Here is a 15,770-nt window from a genome sequence, read left to right as displayed (position 1 = left end):
TTTCCTCTCCTTCTGACCCCTGGTCTGGGTTCAGTAGGGGCAGGAAGCAGTGCTGTCTCCTCTATTAGCTTGCACTGTTTCTCCCATCCTGGAGGTCTTGTGGGCCTACTGAGGTTTCTAAGTACTGGGTGGTCTTGGCCAGTCCCACCTGCAGCTGCTTTGGCTCCCAGGAGACTAGGAATATGCTTTGGGTTTATCTTTCAAGTCTGATGTGCGGTTGGACAATGAGTGGAAATGGGCAGGGATGTATTTTGCTTCCAACTTTCAAAGCTACTTTTCATCAAGGCATATTTTAACTATGCATCTAAATTGTATGAGACAAACATAAAGCACATTTAATTAGACCCAGATTGAAACCTAATGCAAAGATGGATTTTGAAATACAGTGGACTCCAGGCGTTGTGTCCTTTTAACAGAAACAAAGGGTATAATTGCCCCTTGTCCAGCCAGATGACAGAGCTTGCGTTTGGAGTAAGCAGTCAGTCGTCACCAGGATTTAATGATGAGGCGGATGTTGTCACGGGAAGGGAGTACCTGGGAAATACCTGCTATCACAGGTCTGCCTTGTGGCAGTGATGCAGCTTGTATGTGGAGGCCATCCCCTGCTGCTTCTGTAAATGTGGGTTGTGGACTTGGCGTCATATGGAAGGACCCATGCAGGACTGCTGCTGCAGGAAAGGGCACCATCGGTGGGCATGCAGGCCCGTAGGTTTTAGGGAGGTGCCACCATCCCCTCACACTGCCCACATGTGGACCCAGGGGCCCAAGAATGAGGATCCTGGCCTTGTGTAGTGCTACAGACTGTACTGTGTCCCCCAGAAATGCATGTTGCAATCCTGACCCTACACCCATGGATGCAATCTCCTTTGGAAACAGGCTTTGTTTTTTGTTGTTGTTAGATCATACCCAGGTGGGGGGCACGTTCTAAACCTAGACAGTAGACAAAGACACACTGTGATCATGGTCTGCAGCCACGTACAGGATAGACAAAGACACACTGTGTGAGCATGGTCCATAGCCCAGGAACCAGGGAGCTCTTAGGGCTGCCAATGAGGAAGGCGTGGACACGTGGACATGGCCAAGACTCCAATCCAGACCTTCATTCCACAACTGTGAGAGAAAAGCCTCTGCTTGTTAAAGCCCCCAACATGGTGTCCCTGTTACAGTGGCACCAGGAGCCTCAGACAGGCAGGGAGACAGTGTCAGGTGCTGGTCCAGTCCGGTTATGGGCTGGTTGATAGAGAATATTCATTTCAGATGATACCTATGTTCGCATATCATAAGATCCAGCCATTTGAAGGGTGCAATTTGATGAGTTTTGGGAAACAGAGACACTATTTTGACATCCCATCAAAACATAGAATGTCCCCAAGGTTGCTCATGCCCTTCACCACAATCTGCCCCCACTCAGCCCAGCAGCCAGTGACCCGCCTTCGGCCATACAGGTTGGTTTTACCTTTGTGGACTTCATATGCACCGAGTTAGGCCATCTGTGGTCCTTGGGTCTGGCTTCTTCCACTCTGACTCTGCCCCTGAGATTCCTCCTTGTTGCTGTGTCTCCCTCAGTGCTGGGTCTCAGTGCTTGGTTCTCAACACTTGGGTCTCAGTGTTTGGTTCTCAGCACTTGGGTCTCAGTACTTGGTTCTCAGTTCCTGGTACTGCGGCCAGGGTGTCCCTGTCCACATCCATCCAAGACGGAGACCAAAGAGGCCAGAGACGCTGGTCACACAGTCATCAAAGGCCCTGCAGTGACTGCCAGGTAGCCCCTGGGTCTTGTTCATCCCCCCATCAGGCTCAGGCCTGTGACCCCAGGTGGCCTGGTCTGTGCTGGAATTCTGTACCCACTTCACACAAGTGGCTCTGTAGCAGCCTGAAGGGGAGAGGACAATGCCTCCAGAGCCCCAGGGACGCCTGTTAACTTGTTAACAAGTGTGGCGCTCACACATTTGCTAAAAAGCAATGTGCAGATGAAGTAACACTGCTCCCTTCCAACACCAGCTCCCACGTTGTGTTTATCACTGCCTGGGAAACGGAAATGCAGCCCATAACTTAGTGATTGGACCTTCCTAGGCCTTCATCCCACTTAATTGCATGTTTTCATTCACCCAGATTATGACCTTGTCTTGTTTTTGCTTGATCCTCTTCTGCCCTCTTGCAGGATCCTGAGCAGCAGTAAGATCCCCTGGGTGAAGATCTGTGTGTTGCAGAGAGAGCTGGGACGGCACCTGAGACCCCAGCTCAAAGAGGAGACATAGGGGTCTGTGCATAGGCAAGGGGGTGGGCCACGGCGGGGACGAGCCATGGCAGGGATGGGTCACAACTAAGATGCACCATGGCGGGCATGGGCTACAGACAAGCTACGGCAGATCATGGCAGGGACAGGGTCCAGCAAACAAAAAACGGGGTGGGGAAGCTGTGATGTACACCAGGGGCCAGCCACCCCAGGACCTCCTCCTAACCACCCTGCTGTGGCCTCTCCCTCAGGGAAGATCCTTGCATCTCTTGCTTGGTGGGATCTGTGGAGGGCCTGTGAGCCTGGAGCACAGATCTGGCAGTGCCCGGCAGTACCCAGGCCCTCTCTTCAGCACCGGTCAGGTCCATGTGGGTCCGAGGAGCACTTGGGCCAGGAGCAGCATGACCGCAAGCTAGCACGTGTGTGACTGAGTACCCCAGACCTGCAACACATGGACGCGGACACTGAACACAGAGTGGGAGGGAACATCAGAGAGTGGGACGGAGCAGCAACACTCGACCACTACACCCTGGATGGAGCAGCGACACGGTGGCCACAACACCCTGGAACTCAGACTGGGACGGCTGTGCCCGCCACAAGCTCCTCATGGCGTACAAGGTGCAGGGTCCATGAAGAGATGCCCCAGGCCAGCAGCCACCCCTCACCTGGTCCTCCTCTTCCCATGCAGAGCCTGGCTCTGCAGGTCCTGTCCACCCAGTGGCTGTCACTAGGTCTGGGCTAGCCCCCTCCACCTGCCTGTGCCTCTGGCCCCTTTGGTCTCCTCTTCAGTCCGGTGATCTCAGGGGACCCCTGCTGTAGGTGGCTCTGACTGGTTCATGAGATTCCAGCTTCTCCAAGAGAGAGGTAAGGAGCACAGCCGCGTGTTTCCTCACAGCAGCTCGTGGGAAGGCGATGGTGGCAGGTCACAGGGGTGAGAGGTAGGTGCCTCTGCACAAAGCACCCTCTGCGCCTCCCAAGCAGTGGCTGTGTCACTTGATCACAGGCTGGTGTGGCCAGATGTCTCCCACCTGAGCGTGTCCCTTCGCCAGCAGCTGCAGCCATGGTGCTGGGCAGAGGGGCCAGCCAGGGCTCACACACAGGGGACCAGTGTCACTGGCCATGGAAGGCATGGCGTGTGACCTGTACTGGTGGCATGGCACACACCAACACTGCTCCTCATCCCAAGGGCAGACCCTGCTGTGCCCTTTGCAGGAGCCCAGAGGGGAGGGACTCTCAGAGTGTCTCAGCAGAGCCTCAGGTTCCCATCTAATTAAAGGTTTTTTTAATAAGGCATAGAATAATTGAAGTGACACAGGGCCGTGTCACTGAAGTTTATGGTTAAGCCCTGTAATTGGAACTATGTAGTGTCATGTCCATTTGAAACTACAGCATTCACATTGAGTTACTCCTGGGCTGTGGGAGGAGAGGCCAGGGGCTGGCAGGGCGTGCGGGGTCTGTGCTGTGGACTTCCCACTGGCACTCGAGGTGCTCTAAGGGAGCTGACCTCACCTTGGGCAGAGGGTGTGTGTGAATTCCTGCCTGTCCCCCCCTCCCACTCCCATCACAGAAGGCAGATGGACACACTGATAAGCCGAGGCAGCAGGACGGGTTCCAGGGACAGCACTGCCTCCAGCTGAGAGCCATTGGCTATTCAGCATCAAGGTGATGAGAAAACGGGTCCCAGAGCAGCATAGATGAGAGTTCAGGTCCTGCTGTGTGGCCACGGCTGAGTCACCACGCCTCTCTGGGCCTGACCCAAGCTGACAAGCACCAGGTCCGCCCTCAGTGATGATCAGGGTGGAGCTGTGTTATGGAGGGGACCCTCCCTGAGCGCGTCTTCTTCAAGGGAAGTAGCTGAATCCCCAGAGGACATTCGCGTTAGTTGGGAGGACGTTTTTTTTTCTTGGGTGTGCTTGAGACGCCGTCGTTAACTGCACGGGATTTCAGGATTACCCATCATGTCTTCACATATGAATCAGTTATGAGCCCAAGAAACCAACACTTCCCAATAGAGTGGGCGCTGACTGTGTCCAGAGAGGAAACAAGTGTCAGTTAAGGTAGACGGGTTGTCAGCTATATGTGGCTTTGTCTTGCTGGTGCCTCACAGCTGCACTCTTGTTAGCAAGCACCCCGTGAATCCATGGCTGTGGTGACTAACGACCATATTGCCTGTGGGGTTAAGGTTCCATCTGATGTTAGTCTCCAACTGTGAGGGAATGAAGAGGGTGTGTGTGTGTGTGTGTGTGTGTGTGTACCACAGATGGACAGACAGTGACAGAGGTGTATGGGTAGATAGACACATGCATTCATAGATGATAGATAGATAGGTATAGACTAAGATGGCAGACAGATAGACAGACAGAGGATAGGTAGATAGGTAAGTTATAGTGCTGCCCACCAAACATTTCTGGTCTAGTCCCAGGTCCTGGGCTCCAGGTAGCCCGGCACCTCCTCTAGAAACTTCTTATTAGGTGTGGCCTTGGGACTTGCTTTGGCTAAGGACACAGAAGTAACAGCCATGTGAACCATCCAGGTGGAAGTCCCAGCCAGGGCTCTGGCTCCCGCTCAGCCCACCTTTGGCATCAGCAGTGTCACCATAGGGGCCAGCCCTAGATGTCCACAGTGCTATGTGGGGTGAGTGGGGAGAGTTGTGGGGTGTCAGTCGTGCTACAGTAGCCCACCCAGGCTTGTGGCTGCATCTCATCATGGTAGGAGCCTGCCATTTTATGCTAAAGATACTCGCAGTTGACTCTCTAGCCAGAGTGTTGACTTTTCTATCTTCCCCCATGGTCCCTGGCTGTGTGACCTTGAGTGTCCCATCTGTGGATCGGGTGGCACAGTACTGCCCTGGAGGGTGTGGGGAGGATCGAACCAGAGCTGTGCCCTCCACAGGTGAGTCTCATGATGGGAACTGCTCCACTTGCATCACAGAGACAGATGACCGGATGGGGAGAGTGAGAGGAGAGAGGACTTCAATATGCGACACAGTGGAACGGTATTGAATCATCACTCAAAAAGCAGGGACTGCATCGTAACTAGCACGGGTTCCCGCACCAGGGCTTCCTGCTTAAATCTTGCATGGCACGGCTGGTGGCCCGGGATTCTGAGCTCTCACCCCAGAAAGCGGGTGGTTTCCCAAGGCAGCTTCTTAGCAGTCTCTGTCCCTTGCTCATTGGAAATGTATTTCTCCAGGGAAAAAGCTTTAATAACCTAAAAGCGGGAAGCTTTTAAAGACAATCATATGTTTGTGGAGAAACCAAGTGGTGATTTTTACAGCCATGCCACAGTGCGGACTTTCGGGATTGTGTGCTTTGGAAGCGCCTCTTACGCGGCCAGGACCAACAGAGCCTGGGCATGGACCCTGGTGTCTGAGATCCACAGCGCAGCTCCCAGGCTCAGGGGAGGAGAAGGTACCACTGCAAGCCCTGGGGGTCGGGGCTGGGCATCATGCCAGCGGGGCCCTCAGCTCAGGGATGGTCACTCCACCCCAGGAACACCAAAGAGCCTGACAATTTTCTGTGAAAGAAGTCTTATTTGGTTATGAATTTGTGTACAGAAGTGTTCCAAAACTCTGTTTTCTCCCAGGGACGAAAACAAAGGCCCAACCCCCCAGCAAAGCTGAGTGTTGGCATCACTGCCCTGCTCAGTGCTCCAGAGCCCTGGCGTCTCACTCCTGGTACTGAAGCAAGATCCCTGGGTCAGCACACACCGAACGACAACTCACTGTTGCCCTTCAGTTGCCCCCACCGTCCTTAGTACATCTGCCCAAGGAGTCAGTCCATGGTAAATTCTTTGATGGTAAAAGAATAAAATCAATACAAAAAGACAACAACAACAAAAATCTCAGTATGAAGAAAGGATTGCTCAGAAAGCCTGGGTTTGGACCTCCCAGTTGAGTTTTGCTTGGCTAGAAAAAAGGTCTACCTCTGAATGTTGACAGAATTTGAAGAGTCAACCACCAGACACTCAGGCTGCTAGCCACACATGGAGACCCAGAAACGTAGAGTCATGCTCACATGTGGTGGCCAAAATGCTGGGCGGAGACCAGGCTGGCTGGCCCCACTCACTTGGAGCTCCCTTTGCTCCCAGCCTGGACGCTGGGGCTCTCTGTGCTGGCCTGGAACCGGCTGACAGTTTATCCATTCCCCTATTGAAGGACATCTTGGCTGCTTCCAACTGTTGACAATATGAATGAAGCCACTCTAAACAGTCATGTGCAGATTTTTCTGTGGACATATGATTTCAACTAATTTGAGTGAATATCTAGAAACAAACAGCCAGATTTTAAGACAAACATAAGCTTTGTTAGAACTACCAGACTGTCTCATAAAGTGGCTGCACCATGTGACATTTCCACCAGCATGGAGTGACAGTTCTTGTTGCTCCATAGTCTTGTCAGCACTTGATATTTTCAGGGTTTTGGATTTTAGCCATTCTAATAGGTCACTGTTTTCATTTATGGCTCCCCAATGACATATGGCATGGAGCATCTCCTTCATGTTGATTTGCCATCTGCATCTGCTCAGATCTTTTGCCTCTTTTGTAATTGGGTTTGTGTTTTTTACCGATAAGTTTTAAAAGTTTTTTGTTTATTTTATCGGATATGTGTTTTGCAAATATTTTCTCCCAGTCTGTGGCTTGTATTTTCATTCTGTTAACAATGTCATAGTGCTTTTGGTGTAGTATAAAAGTCATCATCAAACCCAAGTTAACCTCCATTTTCTCCTATGTTGTCTTCCAGAAGTTACGTCATTTTGTGTCTAACATTAGGTCAATGATCCATTTTGAGGTAACTTCTGTGTAAGGTATTAGCTCTGTGTCCCTGTTCTTTTTTTTTTTTTTTTTTTTTGCACTTGGATGTCCAGTTGTTCCAGCATCTGCAACATCTGTTGCAAGACTATCATTTCCTCACCGAATCGTCGCCTTTGCTTCTTTGTCAAAGATCTGTTGACTATTTATGAGGATCCATTTCTGACCCGTCTGTTCTGTTCCTCTAATCTATTTGTCTGTTCCTTCACCAGTACCACACTGTCCTGACCACTGTACATTTATGGTGAATTTTGAAGGTGGGTGGTGTCATTCCTCCAACTCTGTTCTTCTTCAGTGCCGCGTTGGCTATTCTGGGTCTTCTGCCTTTCCATATAAACCTTACACTCAGCTTGTTGATAACCATAAAATAACTTACTGGGATTTTGACTAGGATTGCTTTGAACATATAGATCAAGTTGGGAAAAACTGACATCTTAATAGTACTAAGTCTTCCAATCCATGAACATGGACTGTCTCTCCATCTTTGATTTCTTTGATTAAGAGTTGTGTAGTTTTCCTCAATAGAGCATGCACATATTTTGCTAGAGTTATAACTAAACAGGAATGGACTATATGAAGAAAAACATGGCATCAGGATTGGAGGAAGAATCATTAACAACCTGAGATACACTGACAATACAACTTTGTTTGCTGAAAGTTAGGATAACTTGAGGCACTTACTGATGAAGATTGAGGAACACAGTCTGCAGTATGGATTACATCTCAATATAAAGAAGACAAAAATCCTCACAACTAGACCAATAAGCAGCATCACAATAAATGGAGAAAAGATTGAAGTTGTCAAAGAATTCACATTGCTTGGTTCTACAATCGAGGCCAATGGAAGCAGCAGTCAGGACATTAGATGACGTGTAGCACTGGGCAGGTCGGCTGCGAAGGAACTCTTTCAAGTGCTGAGGAGCAAGGATATCTCCTTGAGGACTAAGGTGTGCCTGACACAAGCCATGATATTTTTAATTGCCTGGTATGCATGTGAGAGCTGGACAATGAATAAGGAAGACTGAAGAAGAGTTGATGCTTTTGAGTTGTGGTACTGGCAAAGAATGCTGAAGGTACCATGGACTGCCAAAAGAACTAACAGATCTGTCCTGGAGGAAGAGTGGCCGAGATGCTCCTTGGGAGCGAGGATGGCCAGACTTTGTCTCACCTACTTTGGTCATGTTGTCAGAGGGGACCATTCCCTGGAGAAGGATGTCATGCTTGGTAAGGTGGAGGGTCAACGAAAGAGGGGAAGGCCTTCGACAAGATGGATTGACATGGTGGCTGTGACAATGGGCTCAAGTATAGCAAGGATCATGGAGCTGGTGCAGGATCAGGCGGTGTTTCGTTCTGCTGTTCACGGGGTCACTATGAGTCAGAAACAACTCAACAGCACCTAACAACATACCTAAACGTTTCATTTGTTTAAGCACTAATATAAATGATGGAGTGTTCTTCGTTTCAAACTCTGATTGTTAATTGCTAGCATATAAGGAAGCAATTGACTTTTATATATTAATCTTGTATCCTGCAACCTTGTAATAAATATCTGAACCTGTTGCTTTATTATTATTTATTGCCTTAATTTCTTTAATAGATATTAGGTGTTTTACCAAGGTTTGAGGTTACCAGCAAAAAACACAGACCACACACATGTTCCATCAATGTGTGGGAAATGCTCTACTCCCATGGGGAAGGAACAGGAGAGAAAATCTCCCATTAGTTCCAGAGTTTTTTGGTCAGTTGTTTGGCATGTTGTACATAGACAATTAGATCATGCACAAACGAACACAGTGTTTGTTTATTCTTTCCAATCTGTTTATCTTTTATTTCCTTTTCTTGTCTAATTGCTTTTGCTAGGACTTCCAGTATGATGTCATCTAAGAGTGGTGAGGAGGCCATCCTTTTCTTGTTTGGATCTTAGGGAAAAGCATCCAGTGACTCACCATTACACACAATGTCACCTGTAGGTGTTTTTGTTCATGTTCTTCATCATGTTGAAGAAGTTCCCTTCTATTCCTCAATTGCTGAGAGTTTTGTGGTTTTTCGTTTGTTTTGTACCATGAATGGGTGTTGACTTCCTGGTAACAGCTTTATTTTGTCTCAATATTAAGTGATCATAGAATGGGTGTGAAAGTGTGTGCAAGGGGCTGTTGTTGTTGTTATGTACCATAGAGTTGGACCCGACTCATAGCGACCCCTCCTTGGGTTTCCAAGGCAGATCACTATGGAAGTAGATTGTCCCATCTTCTTCCGAGGAGTGGCTGGTGGGTTGAACTGCCAGCCTTCTGGTTAGCAGTCAAGTGCCTTTAGCCACTATGCTACCAGAGCAAGGGGCAGAGAGAGTTAAAGTGTGCCCAGAACAGGGGGAAGTCTTCTCTGACAAGGAGAAGGAAGATCCAGTTAATTACCAGCCTCCTTATCAGAGATGTCTGGGCCAAGGCCTTTACCTGGACACCCCAGATGGGAAGTGTAAAGGCATACAGTTCACCCAGCTTTAGGCCTATTCAGATTATCTGTTTTCTCCTTGAGTAAGCTTTGGTAGACTGTGTCTTTTGAGGAATTGGTCCATTTCATCTAAACTCTCAAATTTCTGGGCTCATGACATTCCTTTATTATCTTTTTGATGTCTATGGAGTTGGTTGGGCTGGCCCCTCTTTGATTTCTAACAACAGTGGTCTAGGGCTTCTCTGTTTTTTCCTTGGTTAGCCTGACTGATTTGTCAATATTATTGATCTTTTCAAAGAACCAGTTTCTGGTTTTATTGATTTTCCCTAATAATTTCTATCAATGTCACAAACTTCTGCTCTAATTTTTATTATTTCTTTTGTTATGCTTACCTTAAATGTAATTTGTCATCATTTTTAAGTCCTAAGGTAGACACTTAGATGATTGATTTTACATCTCTCTTCTTTTCTAATACATCTATTCAATGCTACAAATTTTCCTCTAAGCACTACTTTTGCTGCTTCTCACTAACTTTGATAAGTTGTGTTTTCATTTAGTTCAAAATATTTTGACACTTACCTTGAAACTCCTTCTTGGACCCATTTCCCCACTTTTTGAAACTGCTTTTGAGACTTTCTAGCCCCCTTTCTGTTGTTGATTTCTTGTTTAATCCCCTGTGATCTGAGAGCTTACTTGTATGATTTCATTCTCAATGTGCCGAGATGTGTGCTATTGCCCAGGATGTGGTCTGCCACAGTAAACTGTTTTGGTTCTCTAGTGGTGCTCTAACAGAAAATACCACAAATGAATGGCTTTAACAAACAGAGATTTATTCTCTTGTAGTTTGGGAGGCTAGAAGTCTGAGTTCAAAGTGCCAGCTCTAGGGGCTGGGTGAAGGCCCCTCAACCTTGGGCTTCAGCTCTGCCTCTTCCTCCCGACCTGCTGGAGCTGGAAGCGTCTCTTAAATCAGGCAACTGTTGGCTGCTGAGGCTGAAAGTCCCAGGGACAACAAATAAAATGGCATCATCCCAAGATTATCAAGCAACATGACAGTCTGCTAGTTCAAGTCCAGAAACAGTCCCAAGATCAGCAGACAATGTTATAGGCCACTCAATGATGACTTGGCCAAATGCAGGATCCAAATGTGCCAACAAGCTCCAAGACCTTTCTCGACACTTCTCCTTGTAGACAGGAAGCAGCCACATCCCTAAGGCAGCTGCTCAGCTGCTCCAGTAGATCTCACCATGGAGCTGGTTGCCAGCCTCATCATGGGGGATAACTACATCCAGCTGCCCAGCCACAACCAGGCCCAGCCAAGTTGATACATAACTTTTACTACATCTGGGAGTGGGCTGGGATTCACACTATCACCACATTGGTGAGGTCCAGAATGTTCTGTACCTATATAACTAGAGAACAGAACAGGGGGATACAGTGTGGTTTAAAATCAAGGAGGGCATGTGTCTGCACTGTGTCCTTTCACCATGCTTACTCAGTCTGTACACTGAGCAAATAATCCAAGAGGCTGCACTATGAAGAAGAACGTGGCATCAGGTTTGGAGGACGACTCATTAACAACCTGCCACGTGAAGATGACACAACCTTGCTCCCTGAAAGCAAAGAAGACCGAAGCGCCTCCTCCCAGGTGGTGGGGGGCACCGCCCAGCACTGCTCCTGCCCCCAGAACTGGTGTGCCTTGTGCCCCGACGTGTTCATCAGCCAGGGACTTGATGAAGTTCCCACACACTCTGAAGAGGTACAGAGAGGTGTGGTGACAGCAGAGCTAAATTTGGGCAGAGTAAACCTGAGGGTTTGAAGCTTCAGAGGCAGAAAGAAGAACACCCTCCCCATGGCCTTTGCCCCCGTAGGACTGCTGGCTCCCACACAGCCTATGCCTTTTACATGGTCTCTGTGCCCTGATGCCCTCTGCCCTCTTGTAACCTCTGCCCTCACATGACCTCTGCCCTCACATGGCCTTCACCCCTTGCATGGTCTCTGACATCTTCACCTTCCCTCACTCCATGTTGGTCCCTCCTCTGGGTCATGTGAAGTCCCACTCTGTACACGGGCAGCCCTTCCTTAGGCAATAATTTTTGGGGACCCACACAGAGCTCTGGGGCCAATTCTCCACATCTTCCTAACTGCTCTGCTATTGATCCTATAATTCCAGCTTCCCCGGAGATCAAGGATGACAATACCGCCCTGCAGCTCAGTGAACTGCACTCCTGTTGTACGTGTGTTCTACCTTCCTGGCACAGCACCCTCAGGACCCAGTCCCACTCACAGTCCCTCCAACTCCATCAAGCACAGATTCCTGCAAAGTGCACTAGCAGTTGATCATAGGGTGCCCTCAGGTCATTTGAGAGTTGGCCCTTTACCCTCTTAGCAGGCCTAGCACTTGCCCAACCTCAAGGCAAAGGGGGGGAGGTGTGGTAAGATGTTGAGGGTGTGAATGATGGCTCAGCAGAAACCTGTGCAGTCTTCAAGTCATGGTGACATGCCCACCTTTTCTGGGGAGGCCATGGAGACACATCTGCCTTTCCCAGGGAGGGTATGGGGACATGTCCACCTTTCCTGGGGAGGGTATGGGGACATGTCCACCTTCCCTAGGGAGGCCAGTGGGACATGCCTGCCTTTCCTGGGGAGGCCATCGGGACATGTCCATCTTTCCTGGGGAGGGTATGGGGACATGCCTGCCTTTCCTGGGGAGGCCAGTGGGACATGCCTGCCTGTCCTAGGGAGGGTATATGGGGACATGCTAACCTTTCCTGGGGATGGCACTTGCTCACACATGAAGACACAGGGACAGACACACACAGGGAGAATGCCATGTGAAGCCAGCAGCACAGGTTGGAGTGATGGTCTACCAGTCCAGAAACCCCCAGGACCTGCAGCCACACCAGGCACTGGGTGAGGCAAGGAAAGATTTCCCGCTGGAGCCCTGGGCAAGGGCACAGCCCTGCCAACACCTGGATTTGAGACCGTGCTTAGTCTCCAGAGCTGTGAGAGAATAACGGCATTGTTCTGAGCCCCATTTGTGGTACTTTGTTACCATATCCCTGAGGAACTCATACCTGAGCATTTCAACCCTCCCACAAGCTCCAGCACCTGTCTGCCAGTGTTGCCAAGGGGACCTAGGCTGACTTCATTGAAAAGTATTTTTCCCACGTTGCTGTTGTTGTTGTTATGTTCCATCGAGTCAGACCCAACTCATAGCGACCCCTCCTTGGGTTTCCAAGGCAGTATCACTATGGAAGTAGATTGCCCCATCTTCCTTCTAAGGAGTGGCTGGTGGGTTTGAACCACCAGCCTTCTGGTTAGCAGTCAAGTGCCTTAGGCACTATGCTACCAGAGTTCCCATAATGCTAAACAAATAGAAGACACACCGCCCCGTTTTTCCATGGTCTCCAAGAGTTTAATGTTTTTCATGGCTTCATTTCTATGTCGTGGACCCTAATGGTTGCCAGCTGATATATCTAAGCACCTCCTGTAAATGATTAACCGCACATTCTCCTATCTCCAGGGATCTGAAGACTAACTTGATTAGCACCACGGGGCCAAGGCCTTTGGGACTTTGGGAACCGAATCACTGATATTAGCTATAGTTGAATCACACCACACATGGAGGAGTCCCCGTCGGCACAGTGTGCAGGGCTGTAAAGAGTCATCCACAAGAACAGCAAGTACTTCTGCACAGGAGGAAGCCTACGCAGATGTGGGTCTTCCTGTGTTATTATCCAGATTCAGTTTGCATGCTCCTTCTGGACACCTTTAAGGCAGGCTTTTGAAGAATCTGTTTTGCTTTTGAGCAAAATCAAAGAAACTTCTGTTATCAGGTGCCAATGAAAGAGATCCGTTGGCAGCACGTTACAGATTCCCATGGCTAACGGGTTTTAACAGCCTCCACAGGTATTTTTGAAAATAGGTCTGAACTGCTTCTGTGGGAATGCAGCCTAAAAGTGGGTGGTCCTCTCGTGGCCCAAGGATCAGCCTCTTCAGGGTGGGCTCCAGGCCAGTCACCTGCTGCGAAAGGGCTGCACGGCGGGTAGGCCCGCTCCCACCCTGTCCACGGGGCCGCCTCAGTCCTGCCCCATGTCCTGTCCCGTGTCCTCAGAGCCCCGAGGCAGGATGGGCTTTCCGAAAACTTCTCATTTCCACAGAAGGGCCTTCCACGAAGTCTGGGTGAGATGAGAGGCTAGCAGTCTGTCACTGAAGTAGTTACAGGGTGATGTGATAAGAAAGCCAGAGAGATAGAAAACATGAGGACAGAGTGGAGGAAGGGCAGGGATAGCACGTGCTGGCAGGGGGATGTGGCACGTGGAAGATATGTCAGGAACCAGAGACACATGCCACATTTTGTGGGAAATTTTAGTGCAATCGGCTTGTTAGTTTCTGACATAAACAAAGAACATCCTTATGTTTTAAGCATAAATAATTGTTTGCATTTGGGGTTTTATATTTAATTAAAATAATGCATCATCCTTGTGTTAGTTTCCTAGGGCCGCTGTTACAAAGAACTGGAAACTGTGTGGCTTGAAGCAGAAACGTACGCTCTCACAGCTCTGAGGGTCAGAAGCCCAAAATCAAGGGATCAAAGGCCAGGCTCCCAGGGAAGAGCTCCCCATTGCCTCTTCCAATTTCGGGTGTTGTCGGGGGTCCTTGGTGCTCCTTGTCTTGTATACACATTGGTCCAGTCCCTGCCTCTGTCCTCACACGGTGCCCTCCCTGTGTGTGTGCCTATATCTCTCCTCCTCTGGTTATAAGGAAACCAGTCATTGGCTTTAGGGCCCCCTACGACAGTACCACCTCGTGCTGACTTGATTACATCTGCAAAAGCCTGTTTCTGAATCCAGTCACATTCCACATTCACATTAGGACTTGAACTTCTCTTGGGGAGGACAAAATCCAAGCCACAGTGAGTGTCTATCAACACAAACTACTTCTGCAAAACCAGCCATAAAACCCTGGGGAGCACCGCTCTACCGGGGCACCTATGGGGCCATAAGGGAGTCAACTTTGTGACAACTGGGTCCGTTTGGTTTTTCACAAGCACTTTGCAGATGTTGCTAAAATGAGGTACAGTTTTCCATTATATGGACGACTATGGTTACTCACAGCTCATGCTACCGCCTTGAATTGCACGTGAGGGCCACTAGTTTCCTTGAACCCACCAGGTCACGGTGGCAACTTCTGTGTGCCTCGGGCTGTGGCATCCTCTCCCACTCTGTTCAGACGGTGTGCCTGCCTCTCTCAGTAGCATCAGGGTTAGTGTTGGGCCGGTCTGCCATGCAAGCACGGGTGTCTAGTGATTGTGTAATTTAGGGGATTGTGTTCCTCTCAGTGCACTCGTGCTAATTACGCACAGTAATGTGGCAGCCAGTGGGTTGCCAAGCTGAAGAACATGCTGAGTTGCTGTTCTCTCATCATTCCACTTAGTTAAAGATGCACGTAGCTCAAACCTAAGAGAGAGATGAAGCAGTCAGCCTCTCGATCATGCAATGCAGAACGCAAGAGACGTTGGCGCCCACTGTGCCCACGCTCCAGCTGAGAGCAGCTCTTTGTCTTTGTAATCATCCCAACGTGATTAGGACAGTCAAGAGGCCACAGCAGACACTGTGTCACTGGGCGTCCACTTAGTGTTTCCTGCTGAGCAGGAGGCTCAAGGGTACCAGCTGGCCTCTGTGATGACCTCCTCCGTGATGACCTCCTCCGTGATGACGTGATGACCTCCTCTGTTATGACCTCCTCCATGATGACGTGATGACCTCCTCCATGATGACATGATGACCTCCTCCGTGATGACGTCCTCCGTGATGACATGATGACCTCCTCCGTGATGACCTCCTCCATGATGACGTGATGACCTCCTCCATGATGACGTGATGACCTCCTCCGTGATGACCTCCTCCATGAAGACGTGATGACCTCCTCTGTTATGACCTCCTCCATGATGACATGATGACCTCCTCCGTGATGACGTCCTCCGTGATGACGTGATGACATCCTCATGATGACGTGATGACCTCCTCTGTTATGACCTCCTCCATGATGACGTGATGACCTCCTCCGTGATGACGTCCTTTGTGATGACGTGATGACATCCTCCATGATGACGTGATGACCTCCTCCGTGATGACATCCTCCATGATGACGTGATGACCTCCTCCATGATGACGTCTTCCGTGATGACCTCCTCCATGATGACGTGATGACCTCCTCCGTGATGACGTCCTCCGTGATGACGTGATGACATCCTCCATGATGACATGATGACCTCCTC

The sequence above is a fragment of the Orycteropus afer genome, unplaced genomic scaffold, assembly GCF_000298275.1.
Source record: "Orycteropus afer afer isolate SDZICR_OR568_19922 unplaced genomic scaffold, OryAfe1.0 scaffold00038, whole genome shotgun sequence".
NCBI classification, from domain to species: Eukaryota; Metazoa; Chordata; class Mammalia; order Tubulidentata; family Orycteropodidae; genus Orycteropus; species Orycteropus afer.
This window is presented reverse-complemented; position numbering follows the sequence as displayed.